The sequence below is a fragment of the Ictidomys tridecemlineatus genome, chromosome 11 (assembly GCF_052094955.1).
Source record: "Ictidomys tridecemlineatus isolate mIctTri1 chromosome 11, mIctTri1.hap1, whole genome shotgun sequence".
In the NCBI taxonomy this organism is placed as follows: Eukaryota; Metazoa; Chordata; class Mammalia; order Rodentia; family Sciuridae; genus Ictidomys; species Ictidomys tridecemlineatus.
The window spans coordinates 22,701,453-22,724,352 of record NC_135487.1 but is presented as its reverse complement, the minus strand read 5'-3'; the positions used below and the strand labels follow the sequence as shown (position 1 = coordinate 22,724,352).

Here is a 22,900-nt window from a genome sequence, read left to right as displayed (position 1 = left end):
AGTAATAGAGCAGGCACTTGACTCTGGTCTGTGTGACTTAATGCCAGTGAGGTCTGCCCTGGGAATAAGGCATGAAGCCAGAACCAAAATGCTGAGAACATGGGCTGGGGTTATGGCTCAGCGGTAGAGCGCTCGCCTAGCATGTGCGAGGCCCTGGATCCGATCCTCAACACCACATAAAAACAAATAAAATGAAGGTATTGTGTCCAACTACATCTAAGACATAAATTTTTTTAAAAAATTCTGAGAACAGATCAAAAGCAAAGAGCAGAAGACCTGAGCAGTGGTTGAAACTCAAAGTCAGACACAAAATGAACTGGCAGAAAGAGCTCAAACCCAAAGCCAGGACTGCAAACTCCTTGAAGGCATCAGTGAGGTGGATTTTCTGAAGCATCTAGAAACCGGGAACAACAGCCTCATTACTTTCTGAGGTTGGGGCTTCTTGCAAGGTTAAGGATGGAAACCCATATGAGAAGCCACACTTTTTGAGCTTTGGCTGTATCCCAGGCACCATGCTATGTGCATAATAATAGTAGCTAACATGCGTAGAGTGATTTTTATTGTGCAGAGTCATTTTAAGATTGATGTATATTACAATTTGGACATGAGGGGTCCAAAAACTCCTGTTAATGCAAGAATGAAATGATTAGGTGATGAGAATTGTAACCTACCAGCCCATCCTAGTTTAAATGGACTATGGGTAGGATGTGGCCATAGGAGGTGGGTCACTGCGCTCTGCCTTGGAAGGGTGCATCTTTCCTGCGGCCCCACCCCACTCCCCTGTCTCTCTGCTCTCTGACCCTGCCATGAGCTCAGCAGCTTTCCTTCTCTGGGCTTTTCCCCCATGACAGGCTGCCTCACTTGGGGCAGCTACAGGAGAGAATTTGGAACAATAGAGGCAACTGTCTGTGGATGGGGATCTCTGAAACCAACCGAGAGCCCCAATAAATTCTCCCTCCTCTAAGTGATTTTCGTTAGATATTTTCATCATGTGATGCAAAAACTGATTAAAGCAATATGTGATGCTGGGTGCAGTGGTGCACATCTGTGATTCCAGCAACTCAGGAGGTTGAAGAAGGAGGATGGCAAGTTCAAGGCCAGCCTTAGCAACTTAGCAAGACTCTACCCCAAAATAAAAAATAAAAAGGACTAGATAGGGGGTCAGTGGTAAAATACCCCTGGGTTCAACCCCAAGTACCAAAAATAATAATAATAATAATAAAATAATACACACCCTTTAACCCCACGACAATCCCATGAGGTAGGTACAGCTGGTTTCAAGAGAGGAAACAAGCCTACAGAGGCCAAGTAACTTGTTCAAATCACACTGCCAACAAGTGACAACTCTACATTGAGAACAGGAGTTAGAAAGGTGTTAGGCACACAGGGTTAAGATCCCCCTCACCTGCCCTCTGCAGGAGTTTACAAACGGAGTGACCAGTGACTCCACTGCAGCCTAAAGGTCTGCGTCAGAGCCCTGAGCCACTCCCTGAGGAGAAGCAGCACATGATCAACATCCTCATTGGACCGGGGCCCATGAACACCAGTGTTCCAATAAGACTGGGCTCAAAGACCCACTTCTTTTTTTGGGTTGGAGGTGGTACCAGGGATTGAACTCAGGGGCACTTGGCCACTGAGCCACATCCCCAGTTCTATTTTGTATTTTATTTAAAAAGAGGGTCTCGCTGAGTTGCTTAGCACCTCACTTTTGCTGAAGCTGGCTTTGAACTCTCCATCCTCCTGCCTCAGCCTCCCGAGCCCCTGGGACTACAGATGTGCGCCACTGTGCTCAGCAAAGACCCACTTCTTTAAAATCTCTAGCCTGTGGTCTTTGAGGCCACCTAACTCCCCTCTAACATTATCATCTGAACCCCTAGACAACAGCCACCCAGTGGCAACTCTCCCTAAGACCCCTCCCCCTGCAGGAGCTCTGCTTTCTTTCTATTACTTTAATAAATCCTATTACTTTGCTCTCACCCTGTCCATGGATCTCATTCTTCAAATTTGCAAGACAAAGAAACAACACATATCCTTGTGTCTCAATACTACATACATTTTCCCCATCATCACAACAAGCCTGTAAGACAGGAAGTGCTATTCTTATTCCACCGTGGAGGAACCAGACTCAGAGAGGCTGAGTAATTTTCCCAAGATCACACAGCAGGTAAGTGGCAGAGGTTATACACTGGCGAGAAATTTGAAATGGTGCAGCCTAGGGTTATAGTGTAGAAAAGCTAAGGCCCCAATATTGAAACCCCATATTCTAGTTATTAGTGAGGTGTCAGTGTTCCCTGACACAGGATCAGGCAGACAGCGATTCTGCGCCTCAGGACCTAGCCCGGTACTTGATACTGAGAAGGCAAAGTTCAAGTTCATTGACTAAACAAGGGATTGTATTCACAACCTTCCCCTACACAGACACCCACAGTTCGGGTTTCTTTGTGTTTATTTTCACTCTCTTTTAGGATACACACAAATGTGAAAAAATAATAAGGGTGTGTGACAATTAAAGAATTCACACACTTTCCTTCAAGCCAGACCTGAGTCATTTCTAACAAATGTGATGAGAAAACAACAACAATCACACACCCAAAGCCACTCAGCGGAAAATTCTCACTTTCCACAGCTGCTGTCTCCAGAGCCACCTGGGCGTGCGATGGGAAAGGCTGTGAGCGCACTCTCTCCCACACTCCCTGGTACTTCTCAGACTTGGGCAGGCATCGCGACCACCTGGAGGATTTGCTAAGGCTCAGAGCGCTGGGCCCCCACCCAGGTTTCTGATTCAGTAGGGCTGCCTGAGAATGTGCATTTTGGACAAATTCCCAGGTTTTGCTGATGCTGCTGGTGTGAGAATCAAACTTTGAGATCGCCCCTCGCCAAGGGAACTTGAAGCACAGCAAGCAGAGGCCAGTGACAGGCCCCTTTGAAAGAAGGCATCAGGCTCTTTCCCCAAGAAGGGAGATAGGATGGGACAAAACAACCTGAGCTGGAGGGATACCCTGTCTGGAGGAACATGAATCTCAGGGAAACACAAATCCATTTAAGGGCAATCCTCACTGACTGTGTGAACTTGGCAAAGTTACATATCTCCTGAGACCCTCACTTTATTAATCTGTGAAATGAACATAAGAGCACCTACTTCTTAGGGTTGTTTTAAGGGGGACTCTGAGCACGTTGAACCTCTGCGTAGGCAGGCACAGTGGAGCACTCCTGTAATACCAGCGACTCAGGAGACTGAGGCAGAAGGATCCTAGGTTCAAGACCCTCCAACACAATTTAGTGAGACCCTGTCTCAAAATTTAAAAAATGCTGGGGATGTGGCTCACTGATAGAGCACCCCAGTTCAATCCCTAGTACTTAAAAAAAAAATTTTAAAACTCCTGCTTAGTTCCTGGCAGCGCATTAGCACATGCATTCCAAGTTGCTGTTAGTTTTATTCCCTGTGTGAGAGAATGCAGGGAACCAGAGGAGAGAATCCAGAACCATATGAGCTGGGGCAGGACGGGAGAAGCAGCCCCATAGAGAGGCTTTGGGACCTGGGCTAAGGAACATCCAGTGGGGCTCAGAGGCTTAGGAAGTGGGTCAGCACAGTGCGAGGGGTGGGTGGCCACATTCTTTCCCATTCCCCGTGGGATTTGACAGGGCAGAGGTTGAGGTGCTGAGCCCTGAGTCATGGGGTTCTGACCCAAGCAGGACCTCTTTCTAGTAGACATGTTCCTTCAAAAACCTGTTCACTCTCCTCAGGGAAAAGTGGGTTCAGCCAGCCATGTCCGCCACTCAAGATGCTCTGCTCCCCTCCCCCACTGATAATCTGCCCACTCTTGGTCCTCATCCCTGTGCCTGCAGGAAACCGATCTGACACAGACACTATGGTCAGGTGCGTTGATCAGGGCTGGAGTGACTGGAATTCACTCCAGCAGGAGCCCGAGTGTTTGCTTGCCTCTGAGGCTTCCAGCCACGCTGGTGGCCCTGAGAGAACCCGGGTCCTTTCCATAAGCCCCCTTCACAGAGGCAGCATCGCAGAGTCCTCAGTCACATGGACGCAAGGAGTCAGAGTGCCCTGCCTGTGAATCCCGGCCCCCTGTAACAGGGGTCCACTTCATGCTTTAAATATTAACGTTGCTGCCTGACCACCGGTGGCTTATTTATTTATTTATTTATCTATACCAGGGACTGAACTCGGGGGCACTTTACCACTGAGCCACATCCCAGCCCTTTTTATTTTTTTATTTCAAGATAGAGTCTCACTAAGTTGCTTAGGTTTCTTGCTAAATTGCTGAGGCTGGCTTTGAACTTGTGATCCTCCTGCCTCAGCCTCCTGAGTCACTGGAATTACAGGCATGGGCCACCACACCCTGCTGGTAGCTTATTGTAAAACTGAGATTTCCCCTGCCCCCACCTTTTTCTTCCTCTTCTCCCTCTCTCCATCCCTAACTGCAGGGAAAGCAAGATTAATATTCTTCCTGCCCTAGGCTGAGTTATCAGTCCTTCTGCTCACTGACCCCAGGAATGAAGAAATCCAGACTTGGGAGCTGGTACCAACAGATCTAAGAATGGCTATCCCTCAGGGCAGCTCTCTGGATATGAATTATGACTCCTGATGGGCATACCTGGAGCATAGCCTTTGTGTTCCCCTTTTTAAAAGTCCTCTGTTCAACCTGGCGATTAGAATCACAGCCTCTGACACTGACTCTGTATTCTCATTTACTGGCAGATCAGTAAAACTCCGGACAAAGACTGAGTTTTGTATCACCACCATTCACCTGTACCTCATTGTCCTCATCTGAAGAATGAGAATAGTAAGACTACACATGTCATGGGGTTGATGTGGGTGAGATACATAAGGGACCAGGTGCTATGGACTTAATGTCAATGTTCCCCAAAATGCCTGTTAGAACCTAATCCCTGCTTTAATAGAATTAAGAAGTGAGGCCTTAGGAAATGGTCCCACATGAATGGGATGAATACCTGTATAAAAGGGACACCAGAGACTGCTTTTACACCTTCTTATCATTTGACACAGCAAGAAAATACCATCTGCAGCCTGGCACGGTGGTGCACACATGCAATCCCAGTGGCTCGGGAGGCTGAGGCAGAGGATCAAGAGTTCAAAGCCAGCCTCAGCCAAAGCCAGGCACTAAGCAACTCAGTGAGAACCTGCCTCTAAATAAAATGCAAAATAGGGCTGGGGATGTGGCTCAGTGGTCAAGTGCCCCTGAGTTTAATTCCCAGTACACACTCTCCCCCCCCCCAAAAAAAAGAAGATGACATATGCTGGGTACAGTAATGGACACTAATACTCCTAGCCACTTGGGAGGCAGAGGCAGAATAATCATAAGTTCAAGGCCGGCCTCAGCAACTTAGTGAGACCCTGTCTCAAACTGGAAAAAAAAAAAAAAAGGCCTGGGAATGCAGCTCTGTGGTAGGGCCCCACTGGGTTCAGTCCTCAATATCATAAAAATAAAAAATAATTTTTAAAAAGCAGATGCCATCTTGTTTCCCTTTTTAACAACATAATGAGATTATATTCAATATAATACTTGGCACCATGGGATGATGTTACTTAGGTAATTAATGCAAAAGTTTTTATGTAAATCTCCATTTCAAAAACAAGGGTTTTGTTTTGGATTTTTTTTTTCTTTTACATTACATCCTTTCTTCATTTCAATATCAGATACGTTCATTCATTTTTTCTGAACATTTTTCCCCCAGAGATAAAAGTTTCAATTTTTAGATGTTTGATCTCTAAGTACAATAGTTTTGCTTAAACTTCAGAGATTAAGCAAAAATCTCATAAAAAAAAAAAAACGAAGAAAAGTTTCAGTAGTGATTCAGGAAGCAGTGACTATAACAGAACAGTGGCAATTTCCTGGGATTCAGGGCAGGAGCTTCCTTCTTGCTATTTCATGTGCTTTGAGAATTCTGAAGATGTGAGTTATTACTTGCACAAATTTCATCCATTTTACCTCTTTGGCTCCCTTTCTAACTAGCAAGTACAAATTATAGGCTACATTTTTTTTCATTGCATTATTTGTTTCAAATAAAACATTTTTAACCACTTAACAGATATCAATTTGTTTCCATCTAATAGGAAACAATTTAGATGGTGAAACCACCTATTTATTGTTTCTTGGAACTTTCAGAGTTTTCAAAGCTCAGTTTTAGCCTTAATAAATAGCACAAAGGTTTTCAGGACAAGATTTGATTCAGGAGGCCCTTCAAAATTACATTTGTCCATTTCTCTTTGGTGCACATGTCCCCAAGTAAGAACAAATGCTTTCAATGCTGAGCACCAGATATAATGAGAGAGCAACCATATCTCCAGTTTCTCCTATTCCAACAACAGAGAGCAAAAAAATCAATGGATGAAGATGAAGGGCAATTTGTCTTGGAATGGAAGTCATGCTGTTGAGATCTTGAGAGCTAAAGTTTCCAAACAAAGGGCATAAATATAATTCTATGGGACTTCCTGGACTCTGCATCCTGAGACTATGGTTCAAGGTGACACTGTCTTCCAGGAAGTAGCCATTACTGGAATGGCCAGAAGGTGCCATCTTTGAAGCAGAAAGCAGCCCTCACTAAACAGTGGATTTGCATTGACCTTGGTTTCCCCAGCAATAAATTTCTGTTGTTTACAAATTATCTACTCCAAGAAATTTATTACAGCAGTTCAAATGGCCTGACACTCATCTAAATGGATCAAAACAGGGATGCACATGCTTAGCACCCAGTATTACCATTGTCAATATCATTCATTTATATTGGCTTGGGTGGGCTTTTGCTCCTCATGACCTGTCTTTATTTGAGATTAGCTCAGGATATAGCCTGTGAAAGTTGCTTCACAAAATTATTGCTATTATATGGATGATCCCAGGCACCTTGAATTCAACATGTCCAAAATCTCAATTTCCAACTTGCTCCCCTTATCATTTCCCAAATCATAACCAAGCCAAATACTTTGGCATCACCCCAATGTCTTTTTCATTCACCCCGTATCCTTCTTTTCACTCTTTGAATAGTTCTCAAGTCTACATCAGTTAGCTAGTGCTATGGAACAAATCATCCCAAATTTCAATCGCTTAAAAATTGCTTACAATTTTTATCATAGCTAACAAGTCTATGGATTTTACAGTCTCTTATGGAAAGTTTTTCTGATGATCTCATTTAGAGTCTGCAATAGTTTCAATTCTTGTATCCTCCCAAAATTCATATGTTGAAGCTTAAGGCCTAAGGTGATAGTATTAAGAGGTGGGGTCTTGGGAGGAAATTAGGCCATAAGGTTTTGGGAGCCATGGGTAAGCCGTGTGTGAGCTGGGCCATGTTCAAGCTATTAAGACAGGGAAACCAATCTTCCAGGAACTCCAAGGTGAAATTCCCTGATTCGAGAAAGTCCAGATCATGCTGGCACCCTGACCTAGCTCACAGCTCCAAGTTCAAACACAGCTGCTGGAGATGGGCGTAACCTGCCAATCACAAACAACCTATGGATTTCCACTCTTATCGTGTTCCCCAGAAGGAGATCCCTATCCATCCCCTTTGGTCTGTACCGATATAAATAAAGCAAGCCCAGGCTTTTTCTTTGTTAGAAATCAGAACCCTCTGGTTGGCCCAACCGGTCACACTCCTTCTTTGAAAATATATATAGGGCTGGGGATGTGGCTGAAGCGGTAGCGCGCTTGCCTAGCATGCGTGCGGCCCGGGTTCAATCCTCAGCACCACATGCAAACGGGGATGTTGTGTCCCCCGAAAACTGAAATAAATAAATAAATGTTAAAAAAGAAAATATATATAATTCTTACCTTTTGCTCTATTTATTTCTTGATATATTACTTTCATAGCTTTTATTTCGCAGCCAACCCAACCCTCTGTTACCTACTTCCTTGCTCCTGAGGGACTGGTCAGAATAATGGCTGTGTGTTCATGGATAGAATTAATGCCCACATTAGGGGCTATAGAGCACTGCCCTACCCTGTCTATCAAGGACACCTAGATGGCACCGTCGATGAGGAATGGGGTTTCAACTGACACCAAATCTGCTGGTACCTTGATCTAGGACTTCCCACCATCCAGAACTGTGAGAAATACATTTCCGATGCTTACAAATTACCCAATCTCGGGTATTTTTTTACAGTACATAACCAGACTAGGACAGAGTCTCTGTGTAATTGTAATCAAATGTCAGGTGGGACTAGAGTCATCTAGAGGCTCAATTGGAACACAGGAATAGGGCCCTCTGTCATTCCATGTATGTTGGGCCCTCCCTATGGGGCTTCTAGATGGCCTCACAGCCAGGGAGCTGGCCTTCTTCCCTGGTGGAGCAGGGCTCTTGAGAGCTCTAAAGCAGAGCTTCTTACGTCTTCTTAAAGCTTAAGTTCAGCCTGGCATGGTGGTGCACAACAAGACCCCATAGACTCAGGTGGCTGAGGCAGGAGACTTGTAAGTTTAAGGACAGCCTGGGCAACTTAGCAAGACCCTGACTCAGAAATATTGGATATAGCTTAGTGGTAGAGTTCAGTCTGAGTTCAATCCCTAATACCACGAAAGAAAAATAAAAAAACAAACAAACAGGTTCAGTCTGGCCCAGTAACACTTCCTCTGCATTCTCTGGTTAACATGGGTCACAGGACAGGGTTCCCCTAGATTCCTTGTGGGACAGAAACGCATCCCACAAAGCATAAATATTAAGAGGCATGACTTATTGGGGACCATCTTTGGAGACTGGCTGCCATGAAATCCACCCTTTCTCATCCGTCTCCTCTCTACTTGTTCACTGCTCCCACTTTAAATCATTGTCATCTGTAGCTGGGAGGTTTGCAATTATTTTCTAAATAATTCTCCTGCACTGCTCTGACCTCTGCCAATCTAGTCTCCACATTGTCAAAATGCAAATTAAGTTGAAGTTTTACCTGTTTAAACCCCTACAATGAATGACTTTGCTCTTGCACAACATCTCAGATCCTTAAAGCCTCTAAGCCCTCCATCCAGAACTTCTCTCTAGCCTCATCTTTGCCATCTCCTTAGCCTCTCTGCAGCCATTTTTCCAACCTTCCTTGAGCTCCCTGAACCTGCCACACTCAATTCTCTCCTGGAGCCCTTGCACTTGCTGTTCTGTCTAGAACATTTTTCTTCATTTCTTCACCTGACCAACTGCTGCTCTCCTTTTAAGCCTGAGGCTACCCTTGACACTTTGGATCAGTCAACACATTATCCATGGCAAAAACAGCTCAAACTGACTCAAGCAAAACGCCATTTATTCCCTCATGTAACTAAGCCATTGAGGGATAAAAGTTCAGAAGCCAACTAGATCCGAGTGCTTAAAACTGTCATTGGGAATCTGTTTTGCTTCAAGCCTCAGCAATGCCTTCCTCAGACTTGGCTGCTTCTTCAGACTGGCTTCTCCAACCCTGGCCCTGCCTTCTTGGCCCCGTTCCTTGATGAGCACATTCTGACAGGCTAGGCCAGGTCTTAAGCCTCCTCCAGATGGCAGATGGGACCAGCCCCACACTTACCATGGGATGAGACTGGGGAAAGGATGTTTCCCCAAAGAAAGAATCGGGTTGGTACCTGAAGAAAGGGAAATCATTCTAGGCAGGCAAAAAACACCGATGAATTCCCTTTAAATATTTGCTGGTATCCAGGCACTCTTTTGCCTTAAGATCAATGTATAGCTACTTCCTCTGCCTGGAATGCTTTAAATAATAATAATAGTCATAATAATAATAACTGGGCTTAGTGGTGCACACCTGTAATCCCAGTGACCTGAGAAGCTAACGCAGGAGGATCGCAAGTTCTAGCACAGCCTGGGTAACTTAGCAAGACTTTGCCTCAAAATAAAAAATAAAGAGGGCTGGGGATACAGCTTAGTGGTAAAGCACACTTGGGCTCAAGCCTCATACTGTCCCCCCAAAGAAAAAAAAAGAAGGGGGAGGGGGAAGGGAGGAGAAGAGGAAGAGAAGGAGAAGAAGGTTGGTAGAACTGAAGAGCACTTGGAAAAATCACTTCCCTCTCTGGGTCTCGGTTCTCTCCTGTCTGACTCATGATCTCTGAGGCTCGTGGGCTTTGCTATCATCTGCCAGTCTCTCTATACATTGCCCTGTGGAATTAGGGGTGATATTTGTGGTCTTTCATCAGAAAGCAGAATATGTGGCTGTTCTCCTTGTTCTTGCAAGCATAGTTTTCAAGTCTGGGGTTACTGCCTCTCTGCCTCTTAGTTTGGGAACTAGACAAATGTGGATTTCTGTCTAAAGTTGCCACAACCTAGAAGTTCTATGACTTTGGCAATTTGCTTCAGCTTTCTGAGTCTTCACTGTCAACTAGGATCTGTTAGGTCTTCTTTGGGGAATTATTGAGAAGAGTGTTCTAGAACAACCCAGTCCTAGTGTATGAAGACTGGACCCCAAGTGCCATGACACTGAAGAAAGAGAGGCAGACCGCTCCAGGATTGCACAGAGTGTCATTTATCAGGGGACTTCCTAACAAAAACATGGTCCTGGGAGGCAGCAAGACCAGTTGGATCCCTAAAATTTGGGTTGTAAAGGGGGGCACATTTATAGGTTAGGACAAAAATGACTTCACCTAGCTGGAATATACCTGGTTTATCTTAAGTTAATATCAAAGAGACAGGGCACATCCCTAGAGCTGGGATCTAGATGCAAAGCTCCTTAGATGGTTTCATCTACCTGTACTGTACTGAAAACTACACACAAAAATCCATTTAGGGTTATTCTAGGGCAATCTTGGCAGTTCCAACTCAGATGGCTACAGTTATGTCAAGAAGAATCCATACAAAGAGAAAATAAAAACACACATGCTAAGCACTTTGCATATCACCTGGCAATATAAAGTATTCCAAAAATAGCAGAATGTTACTAGCTTCTAAGCCCTGGGTAGATTCCTGCTGCAGCTGAGGACATATGGGCAGGGGCCAGGAGCATTTCTGAAGTCCTCTCTGCCCAGCCAGTGTGTGCCCAGGCCTCATGTGCAGCTATTGTGGGGCTGTTGAGTAGGCGAGGTCTGTGTCTATTTTGGAGGCACTAGTTCCTGATGTCTAGACAGAGCTCTCAGCCCCTTGTCTCTCCATCTCAGAAACTGAGCCCAGAAGCCTGAGTCACCAAAAGCACTTGAAAAACCCTGGGAAAACCATCTGAGCAAATAGCGCTTTAAATATATTTTCCCCATATGTTTAGACTATTAAAATATTATATTATCATTTTTGCTACATAACATATAACCCCAAAACTTATGACTTAAAAAAAACAAACATTTTTAAAGTCATCATACTACAGTGATACATGCATATCCATATTTACAGTAGCACAATTCACAATAGCAGAACTATGGAACTAGGCTAGGTGTTCATCAGGGGATGGATGGATAAAGAACGTGTGGTATATATACATGATGGAGATTTAGTCAGCCATAAAGAAAAATGAAATCATGTCATTTGCAGGAAAATGGATGGGACTAGAGATCATGATGTTAAGTAAAATAAGTCAAACTCAGAAGGTCAAGAAACCTCTGTTTTCTTTCACATGCAAAAGCCAGAGAGGAAAAAGCAAAATAAAGGTGGGGGCAGATCTCATGATAATCAAAGGGAGATCAGGAGAAACAGGAGGCAGGAGGGAGGGGAGAAGTGCTGGGGAGTGATATTGGCCAAATTATATTGTTATATCATGTACATGTATGAATACTTAACAACAAAGCCCATCATTATTTACAAAAATAATGCACCAATTAAAAATGTGGGAAACACATTTATTATCTTCCATGGTCAAGAATCTCATGAGTTTGTGTTCAAGCAGTCAGATAGGATTGCAGACATCTGAAGTCTTCACTGAGTCTAAAGGATCCACTTACAGGCTATTGGCAAGAGGCTTCATGGCCTCTTGGACCTTTCTACAGGAATGTTCAACATATGGCCTTCTCCAAAGTAAGTGGAGAGACAGAGAGGTGAAGAGAAGACTGTAGTATCTTCTAATCTCAGATTAGAAGTTGAAAGCTGAAGCAAATTGCCAAAGTCATAGAACTTCTAGGTTGTGGCAACTTTAGACAACCTAATCTCAGATGTGACACCCCATCACTTCTGCCATATCCTACAGGCCAGAGACCAACCTGATAGATTATGTCGGGAAAATGATTGATGTGGTGGGGTTTTACACAAGAGCATACAGACCAGGAGGTGGGGGCCATTGGGGGGTATTTTGAAAGCTGCCTGACACATATAATTTGCATATGATGAAATTCATCTTAGGTATACAGTTTGATCAGTTTTAACTGAATATTCTGACATAACCCACACTTGTATTGAGGCTCAGACAAACTTAATGCCCCTTCCCAGTCAATCCCCTTTTATTCCAAGAAATTACTTACTTTGTTTCTATCCAATATATCCCATAGTTTTACCTGGTCCAGAATGCAATGAAACTGGAGTCATCCACTGTGTCTTCCTTCTTTCATGTTCTGTAGGACGACTTGAGATTCATCCATGTGATAGCAGTTTCAAAGGTTCATTCCTTTTATTGTTGAATTTTGCACTCCCACATTTGTGTAATCTTAACCCTTATTAAATGTACCTTATAACATGACACTTGTAAGTTAACTCCTCATGTTTTTCTTCCTATCAGACTGAGATCAACTCAAGGACAGAAGTTGTTTTGCTTTTATTCTGGGTCCCCAACATGAGATAGTACCGGGTAGAATGTAAGTGCTAGGAATGCTCATTCTTTCCTGGGACTTGGAAAAGCAGCATGCTAGGAAAGAGTGGTCAGCAGGTCATCAGGAGCAGGCTGAGCACCAGCAGGAACTGAGCAGCAACAAGCCCCATGAGCTTAGGGGGATCTCCAGAAGTTCTAGGACAACAAACAAAGCAGGTGGTGAGTCCAGGGCCTTCATCTTGGGATCAGCCTTCTGGCCACTGGAAAGCTCACTGACTGAGGACAAGTCTGAAAATAAAATAAAAATCTATTCTCCTCCTCTTGTTTCTCCTCCCCTTTCACCCAAAGTGTGCATCTGAAACTAGCCCCAACTCTCAGGCAGGGTTTTTGTTTGTTTCAGTTTATTAATTTTTTTTCACATTTCTAATTGGTGCATTATAGTTGTACGTAATGATGGATTCGGTTGCTATATATTCATACACGCACACAATATAACAATCTAATCTGGCCAACATAATTTGGCCAATATCACTCCCCAGCACTTCCCCTCTCCCTCCCCTTGATCCCTTTCCTATACTGATCTCCCTTTGATTACCATGAGATCCGTCCTCACCTTTCTTTTCCCCTTTCCTCTCTGGCTTCTGCATATGAGAGAAAACATGTCTCTTGACCTTCTGAGTTTAACTTATTTTGCTTAACATAATGATCTCTAGTTTCATCCATTTTCCTACAAATGACAGAGTTTCATTTTTCTTTATGGCTGAATAAAACTCTATTGTGTATATATACCACATTTTCTTTTTTTAATTAAATAACTTATTTATTTTACAGTAGAATGCATTTTGACATATAGCACACAAATAGAGTACAACTTCTCATTCCTCTGGCTGTACATGGTGCAGTCACTCCAGGAGTGTAATTATATACATACATATATATATATATAATGTCTGTCACACTGTATTGTCCTTCCCATCCCCACAACCCCAACCCCACCCCTCTCCTCATTCCCATCTACGCAAACCAAAGTTCCTTCATTCTTCCCCTATCCCTCCACCCCACTATAGATCAGCATTGCTTATCAGAGAAAACATTCAGCTTTTGGGTTTTGGGGATTGGCTTATGTCACTTAGCATAATATTCTCTAGTTCCATCCATTTACCTGCAAATGCCATAATTTTATTTTCTTTAAGGCTGAGTAATATTCCACTGTGTATATGTACCACGTTTTCTTTATCCCTTCATCTGTTGAAGGACATCTAGGTTGGTTTCATAGTTTAGCTATTGTGAATTAAACTACTATAAACATCCGTGTAGCTGTGACACTGTGCATGTTGATTTTAAGTCCTTTGGGTATAAACCAAGGAGTGGGATAGCTGGGTCAAATGGTGGATCCATTGCAAGTTTTCTGAGGTATCTCCATACTGTTTTCCAGAGTGGTTGCACCCATTTGCAGTCCCATCAGCAATTATAGCATATTTTCTTTATCTATTCCTCCACTGGTAGACTCCTAGGTTGGTTCCATAGTTTGGCTGTTGTGAATTATGCTGCTGTAAACATGGGTGTGCATGTATCCTATAGTATGATAACTTTAATTCTTTAGGACAAATACCTAAAGGAGTGGCATAGCTGGGTCATATGGTGGTTCCATGCCTAGTTTTTTGAGGAGTCTCTGTACCGATTTCTATAGTGTTGTACTAATTTATGATCCCACCAACCGTGTAATAGTGTTTCTTAATCTTCACATCCTCTCTAGCATTTATTGATATTTGTATTCTCAATGACTGCCAGACAGGGTTTTAAGGTCCTACCTCCAGTAAATAGCTCCCTCCTCCCCTCTCACACTGTTCACTCTGGCCTCACCCTTGGAATAACCTGAGGAAACCAGGGCTGAAGCTCCTATACTTGCAGGCTTTCTGAAATCCCAGAAAACCTAGAAGGTTGAAAAAAAGGTCAGAACTAGCATCGATTCCCTCCTCCACCACCTGGCAGCCATGGACCTTGGTCCTCTAGATCCCCTCTGTGAAATGGACTTATAATTCCTAACTAGGAAGGTAGGTGCAGGACTCCTGGAGGTGAAGGGCTAAGTACAGTGACTGGCAGAGAAAGAGTGAGGTGAACTTGGTGGGGTGAGATGCCAAATGGGATCTTCTCTGTTTTTCTAGAAAGGTAGGATTTGTACCAGAGTCAATAACTGAGAACAAAAGGCAAGAAGTACCCATCTTCCAAGCCCAAAGCACTGCTGGCTCTCCCCAGGACTTGACAGGAAGAGCCACTTCAGCAGAATGAGCCTTACTCCCAGTTCTGGAAGTGTGCAGGGCTTATGAAAAGAAGCCATCTGTCCCTCCGTTCCTGAGGGGCAATGCGGAGAGCAATGCATGGGTTTTCTTCCCAGGGCCGGGCAGGTATGGCTGTATTGTGCAAAGATGGCTCTGAAATCTCTTCCATTCCATTTATTCTTCTGCAACTTGACCTTGTCATTCCTACATCAAGAGAACAAGTCACATTCTCCTCCCTTGGGTATGGGCTGGCCTAAGTGACTCACTCCTGACCAAAAGCATGCTGCAGAAGTTACTCTGTTTTACTTCCGAGCCTAGTTCAAAAGAAACCTTGCTACTCCTTTGAAGCTCAGTCTTTTGGAAGGTCATTTTATGGAAGCTCCCTCTTGGAACCCAACTGCCATGACTTAAAAAAAAAAAAAATCCCAGTTACGTATTTCCACCAGGTGACAGTCCCAGCTCAGGCATCATGCATGTGTGTGAAGTAACCTTCAGGTGATTTCAGTCCTCAGCCATCTGAGTGTTTCCAACTAAGCCCCACACCACAAGGAGCAGTGGATCCTTATCTATTGCTACACAATAAATTACTTTAAAATGCAACTACTGAGCTGGGTACCGTGGCACATGCCTGTAATCCAGCAGCTCAAGAGACTGAGACAGGAGGACAAGTTCGAAGCCAGCCTCAACAAAAGCAAGGAGCTAAGCAACTCAGTGAAACCGAGTCTCTAAATAAAATACAAAATAGGGCTAGGATGTGGCTCAGTGTTCGAATTCCCCTGAGTTCAATCCCCAGTACCCACCCCCCCACACACTAATTGCAACTGCTTAAAACAACAACAACAACAACAAAAAGCATGTATCAATTCACACAGTTTCTGATAGACAGGAATCCAAGAGTGGCATATCTGGGTGATTCTGACTCAGGGTCTCTCGCAAAGTTTTAGTTAAGCTGTCAGCCAAGACTACAGTCATCCAAGTTTTCTCCAGGGCAGAGAATCCATTTCAAGCCCATTCACATGGATTGGCAAGACGCCTCAGTTCCTCTCCAGATGGGCCTCTCTACATGTGACCATCCTCAAATGTGACAGCTGGCCTCTCCCAGAATGAGTGATCCAAGGGGCAGAGAGTCAGAAGCCACCATATTTTTTATAATCTAGATTCAAAAGCAACATATAGAATAATAGAAGTTTTCTATTGTTTTAATAAAATACTTGAGGCTGGATACATTTTAAAGAAAAGAGGTTATTTAGCTCATAGTCTTAAGACTGAAAGTCCCAAATAAGGCAGCCCCATCTGTTTGACTCCTGGTGAGGGTCTTAGCAGGGTGGGAAAGAGATCACATGGTGAGACCTGAAACCAAAGGGATTGAGGGTCCAGGCTTATTCTCTATAACAACTCCTTCTTGGTAGAACTCATTCAGTCCACAAGACCAGCACTAAACCCTTCTCGGGGCAATGTCCCTGTGACCTAATTACCTTCCACTAGATCCCACCTCTTAAAGGTTCCAACACCTCCACACAGGGGCCCAAGCTTCTGGCACATGAACTTTTAGGGGATACACTCAAATCATATCCAAACCATAGCACATAATATTACCTCCTCCACATTCTATTGGTCACACAGACCAATGCAATGTGGGAGGGAACTTCATAAAGGCATGACTATCAGGAGGCAGGAGTCCTGGGAGCTATTTTGGAAGCCACCTACTGAAAACAGAGACCAGCCATCCCCCCTATGCCTAGCTAAATTCCTGACTCAGACTCTACAAACAGGATGAACTAGAGGTTGTGTTATGCCACAAAGTTTGGCGTATCTGCTATACATCTAGATAACTCGAACAAGTCAGGTGAATTATTTATTGGGTTTGAGGAGCCACCAGAGGGCGTCTGGCTTCTCATTCCTTGTCTGTTGAGCAACTGACTTCACCTGCCAACCTGCCTTGGTGCTACTGACACAGAGGAAAGGGCATTGGAGAGAATGTCAAGGATGTGACCAGGTGGCAAGAGGGCAAAGCAAATAGAAAGATGGATTTCACCAGGTCCACAGGCCCCAGGGCTGGGGCTGCAGAGTAGATGCAATAGGGGTGACTGGGCCTGCTGGGGGCAGAGGTGAGCTGTGAAGGGAGAACCAGAGGAGGCTTGCCCACCGAGGACTGCTTAGCACCACGCCCTTTTTCGGCTTGGTTTGTGGGGATATCCCACCCACACCCCGCTACACACACACACACATACATGCTGTGTCTATAGACAATGATCCGGCAGCTGTGATGACTCAGGTCCAGAACAGGTACCTCCAAAGCTGTGAGGAGGAAGGGGTCGACCAAGGGCCAGCCAAGGACACCTAGAGAAACAAGTCCTCTTTATTTCCTTCTAGTCCCTGCCCACCAGAGGGCAGGACAGAAAGAGCAGACCACACCTACTTCCTCTCTAGCCACAAGCCCTGCCTGCTGGACTTCGAACTAAAGGGAGACTGACCTTCAAAACTGCAAAGAGTGGTAGAAAAGTTGTCAGGCACACAGGAGGCCCTTGGTTTGATCCCCAGGGAGGAAGGAAAATGGAAAAAAAGAAATATAACCTGAAATAATAAGCTCCATTAGTAACTAAAACTCACTGAAAAGCTTTAGAACCCATTGGAGATGTCATCAGGGAACCCAATGTCCAGAAAGGGGGTCTGACAGATTACGGTGGATAGAAATCTTTCAAAAAACTCTTTGATGTTTAGTTGAAGATGTTGATATTCCTTAAACTAGTTCCAAGAATCGTCACTATCATTGTCCTTAGCTCCTCCTCTTCCACCTCATTCGTTCATTCACTCACAGCATTTATTATGTGCTGGGCATTGTGTGTGACACTGTCCCCAGGATTATGTGGTGAGCAATACAGACTTAATCCCTGTCCTCATGGAACTTATGGCCTACTTGGGAAGGGAGATGTTAAACAGCCAGTCACATAAGCACAGAGTTTCTGTCCATGATAAAAACAGTTAATTAGAAGTATAGTCAAATGGTAGCCATGCCCTGTACATTAATATCCAAATATCTCCTAAGCCTTTGCCATTTCTCTGCCTTTGTGTCAGCCTCGATGTCTCTCATTTGGGTTGTTTCCTTAGCTCTGATTTCTTAACATCCAGCCCACTCTCCATTTTCCCCCAGAGACGGAGTTCCAAAAGGCAACTAGAATCGTCACTCCCTGAAGCATCTCAACTCAAAACCTTTCCAATGGCCCCTATATCTTCAGATTAAATCCAAGCACCTAAACCCAGCACCTAAAGCCCTTCAAGATGTAGACCCTGACAGTCTAGTTTCTTGCCTCATCTCTTGCCCCTCTTTGGCTTACACCCTATGCTTTTGGACTACAGCATTAATCCCTTCTCAGGGATTAATGACACACTCTGACCCACACCCCAGGGTTGCTTTCCCCTGCTAAATACTCCCTTGGCTTTTTGTGCTGACTTTTCTCGTGTCTGTTATAATCTAAATTTCATGAGGACAAAGATATTCCCCCGTCTCATTTATACTAACTGTCCAGTCCCTAGCATAAGAGGAGAGCTCAATAAATAAACAACAGATGGAATGAATGAATGAATGAATGAATGATGAATTAGCCAACAGGCCTCACTTATTGCAATGTCTTAGCACCCTGTGCTCACTTGCTTTCCTGTCCCCAGCCTTTGACTGAATTCCCTGACACAGGGACCACAGAGTCCTGACTGCCAGGCAGAGTAGGCGCTCAATAAACATTTTTCTAGGAGTGCTTCCAACCCAGTGCCCTCTGCTCTGCATTGTCATTTTCCAATAGAACTTCTGGTTCCTTCTGCAAGCGTTTTCTGACAGGCCATGCCTAATTGCAACATTTCCCAACTGAATGTGTACTTGTTGTGGCAAAGAGTCTTTGCTTGGCCACATTAGTCAGGCTTCTGAATCTCATGAGGCCCACCTGTGCACTTCCCTGTAAAATCCAGTTTTATTAAAGAACCTGGCTATCAGCTTATCAAAAACTCACCAGTCCTCAGTATCTGATATGATCACTCTGGCCCATCTTCAGCAAGAACCCTGTTAGGAGGGTTTAGCCAGAATCCCACTAACTGTTGTCTCCTCTTGATAGTTTTCTGTCCACTGACCCTGACACTGATCCCTATAAATTCCCACTGGTCTCTGCTGTGTTTGGCGTGGAATTCAGTCTCTCTCCCCCACTGTACGACTTCATTGCAGGAGTCCCTACACCTGTCACAGAGGTCCTGAATAGTCTGCCTTACTGTATCACTGAATAATTTTTCATTTAATAAGAACATATTATAATAAAGTCATAAGCCTTTCTCTGGAAGGCTGGCAACTTTTTATGGAAGTAAGCATTTGTCCACAATGACCTCAAAACGAAAGTGGAAAGACTTGGCTGTTTCAGGTGACTCGGCTTAGTCGGTTCCTTAGAAAACCACATCATTTTGCTGTGGATGGCAGATGGACAATAATCATGTTACGAAGACTGGAAAGGGGTACCAAATCAGGTGGATTTGTGAACCCCTAAAAGGGCACAGAAGGAGGTGAGCTGACTTCCAGGTGGTAGTGAATTGGTAGTAGTGTGGGTAACTGGAACTCCAAGTCTGCAAAGCCACTGGAACTCAAAGCCTCTACTCATCAAAGTAAGCAGATCTTGATCCACTTGGTGGGAGGCCTTTGTCTAGTCTCTAATCTGACCCTAATGAGGGATAGATAGGATGGGACAGGTTTGGTTGCTGTAAGAAACAATTATGAAAATATCAGTTAGCTTCAAACACAAATTAAAGTCTTTGACTATACTATATGCTCATTGGAACTGACTCTGAGGCTCTGTTCAATGAAGTTTCTCAGAGATGTAGGTTGACAGAAGTTCCATCTCAACACAGGTTTCCATGACTGCAGAGGGTAGGAAAAGAAAACACATGAATCCTCACCAGGCTCTCTAAAGCTTCTGTCCTGAAGGGGCATGCATGTCACTTGCTCATGTCCCATTGACTAAAGCAAGCCATAAGCCCTCACCTAAATTCAACAGGACAGGAAATATAATATCCTCCCAACCAGAGAGACAGAAAACATTAGTAGAAAGCAGCACAGTCCACCAAAAATGAAACTGCTATGTGGTGGGAGATCTCACTAGCTGTGTGATTTTAAGCAAGCCAATTGGTCCTACAGAGCCTCATTTTCCCCATGTATAAAGCAGGAAAAACAGTATTTCTGACATAGCAAGAGCATTGGGACCACTCGGTAAAACTGTATAGTAGGCTGAACACAGGTCTGGTAAATAAAATTACGGATGAGTTGCCACAAGGCAAGAGTACATGGGAGTCCTGGAGACACTCCTTCAACTGAAATTGCTCCCTTGATGCCAACTCCAAGGGGCTTTTCTCATTCCTCACCTTTGACTCCTCCATGAAGGCAGATTGTTTTTATTCTTCAATATTCACTGCTTCTCCAGCAGAGCCCCTCCTTGTGGATGAACTATTTTACTAGCCCTCATTGATATCAGTTTAGCCATGAGACTTGCTTTGGCAAATAAAATGTGAGTACATGTGGCCTGTGCTGCATCTATGACCTGTGCCTCTTCTGGGCAGAAGCTTTAAGAACCAATGCACAATTTAATCATTATCCTTTTCCACTGCTGTGCTGGTAAAGGTTCAACAACCAGCTCTCTAAAGGGAAAAGTATTTGCTGATATCCATAGAATAAATACTGTCACCATGACTGATTTCAAGTCACTAATGTGACATCATTGAGCATGGAGTTGGGAAGAGCTGTACACTACCAAGTATCTTTTCCTTTCTCCTGAGAACAGCATTTTTCTAGATAATTGGAAGTTGCTTCTTTGGCCTGCATCCCTGATATACAGCAGAGCCATCACTGAACAGCCCTTTCTGTAAACTGAGATTTGGGTGTTATTTGTCACTGCAGCATACCTTAGCTGAAACTGACTAACATGCTCCTTGAAACTCTTTCTTTGGCTTTGATGACACTTCTTCTCCATCATTTCAATTACAAATATCTATCAGCACCCACTACATAGCAAAAACAACATTAGCAGAGTGGGTACCATCCAGGACAAAGAGACATACCACTAAACCTGTAGTTTGGCTCTGGCACTTACTGGTATAATATTGGACAAGTTACTTAACCTCTCAGTTCTTAAATTTGTTCATCTATAAAATGGGACTAATAATAGACCAACCTTATCAAGTTGTCATGAGGATTGTATGATTTAATATATATAAAGCACTTAACACAGTACCTGGCATCAACTAACTTTTATTATTATTACTAGCTGTCAGGTTCCAAGCTAGGGGCAGGAGATCTAGTCAGGACACCTCTGCTCTTGGGAGTTCCTTTATAGTCTGAGGCTACACACAGATATAGAGAGCAGAAAACCACAACAAATCATGATAAATGCAAGAAAAGAAGGGTAAACTTTGAGATCCAGAGTATCAGGACAACTAACTTGGAACATGAGGCTGTGGGCCTGGTGCCCAGGAAGGTTTTACAGAGATGGGATACTTTTAAAAGACTTTAAGAAATGAATAAGAGTTTTCTAAATGAAAAAGGGAATGGTGGGTAAAATGAAGTTGTAGGTTTTTCCTCATGACTCTCTAATCTTTCCTTGACTCCTGTGCCAGCCACCTCTTTCCACTCAAGGTTTTAATCTTCATTCTTCTCTTGTTTTTGCTTTTCATTTTGTTTCATTTTTTGTAGGACTGGGGATTGAACCCAGGAGTACTCTATCACTGAGCTACATCCTCAAGCCTTTTATTTATTTATTTTATTTTGTTATTCTAAGGATTGAACCCAGGGGAGCTCTGCCATTGAACCACATGCCACATTTTCTTTTTTTTTAATTTTAAGACATGGATTTGCTAAGTTACCCAGGCTGGCCTGGAACTTGGGATTCTCCTGCCTCAGCCTCTCAAGAGGGTAGAATTATAGGTGTGTGCCACTGCACCAGGCTACTTCTTGGTTTTGATACAGGTAGCAATGTTAACATGTATTGAGGGCTTACCATAACTAGGGCACTATGCTAAATACTTTATGTTCACTATCTAATTCTACATTTACTATGATATTCTGAGGTAAGTACCACGAACAAGACTTTCCTAAGAAACATTGAGGCCCAGCAACATTAGATGACTTGCAGTGTCGCATAGGTGTTTTTAACAGCAGGTACCCAAATATTCAAATAAATGTGGCTTGAATATCAGGGATTTATCTCTCATCGCAGGAAGTCTGGAAGAAAGTGATACCTAGGTTAATTGAACAGTTCAGTAATATCAGATCCTGAGTCTTCTCTCTTTGAGTCTCTGGCTCTCCCTTTATGGTCCCAAGATAGCTGTTGAATTCCAGACATTATATTCTCTCTCAGCATCCAAAAGCAGGCAAGCAGGGAGTTTTTCCTCCAACAGCATTTCTCTTTTTACTGGAAAGCAAGACCTTCCCCAAATCCTATAGGAAAAATTCCTGTGGGACTCTGCCTACCCTCCTCCCCCCTTTTTTTTCCCCTATCCCCTCAGGTTTTAACTCCAATTAGACTGACCCTCTCCTGGCTGTATACCAATCAGGGTTCTAGGAGGCTAACCTAGGCAGTGAATGGATTTCTTGAACAATATGTGGTTTTCATGAATTCCAAACCTGAGTAGGAACCAAGAGCAATTAGGCTGAGAACATAGCCAGAGACATGGCACAGTCAGAGTCTGGCTGAACAGCCAAGACTGGCCATTGGCCACCCACAGCTGCTGGACTCTCATTTCCAGGAGAATAGGGCCCGCCCCTACACCTTTCTCCTTCAAGGGTCAAAGTCCTGGGCAAGAACATTCTGCTGGCAAGCCTGGGCCTACGTTTCCATAGAGGCAGGCAGATTCTGCTCTTTCCACTTCTGCAGGGGGAAGGGTGACTCTGTTTTCTACCAGGTCCCTAGGAGTAGAGGATTACCACAACACAAGACCCACGTTCCT

General features: G+C 43.9%; 1 long non-coding RNA gene across 1 annotated transcript; it reads right to left on the bottom strand.

Moving 5' to 3' along the window:
* Nucleotides 1-13,661: 13,661 nt before the first annotated feature.
* On the bottom strand, nt 13,662-17,338 carry LOC144367989 (uncharacterized). The gene is made up of 3 exons (XR_013427694.1): nt 17,164-17,338; nt 15,801-16,085; nt 13,662-15,136 (listed from the first exon to the last, which is right to left on the bottom strand). It is a non-coding gene; the product is annotated as an uncharacterized LOC144367989 (long non-coding RNA).
* Between the last annotated feature and the right edge of the window lie 5,562 nt (nt 17,339-22,900).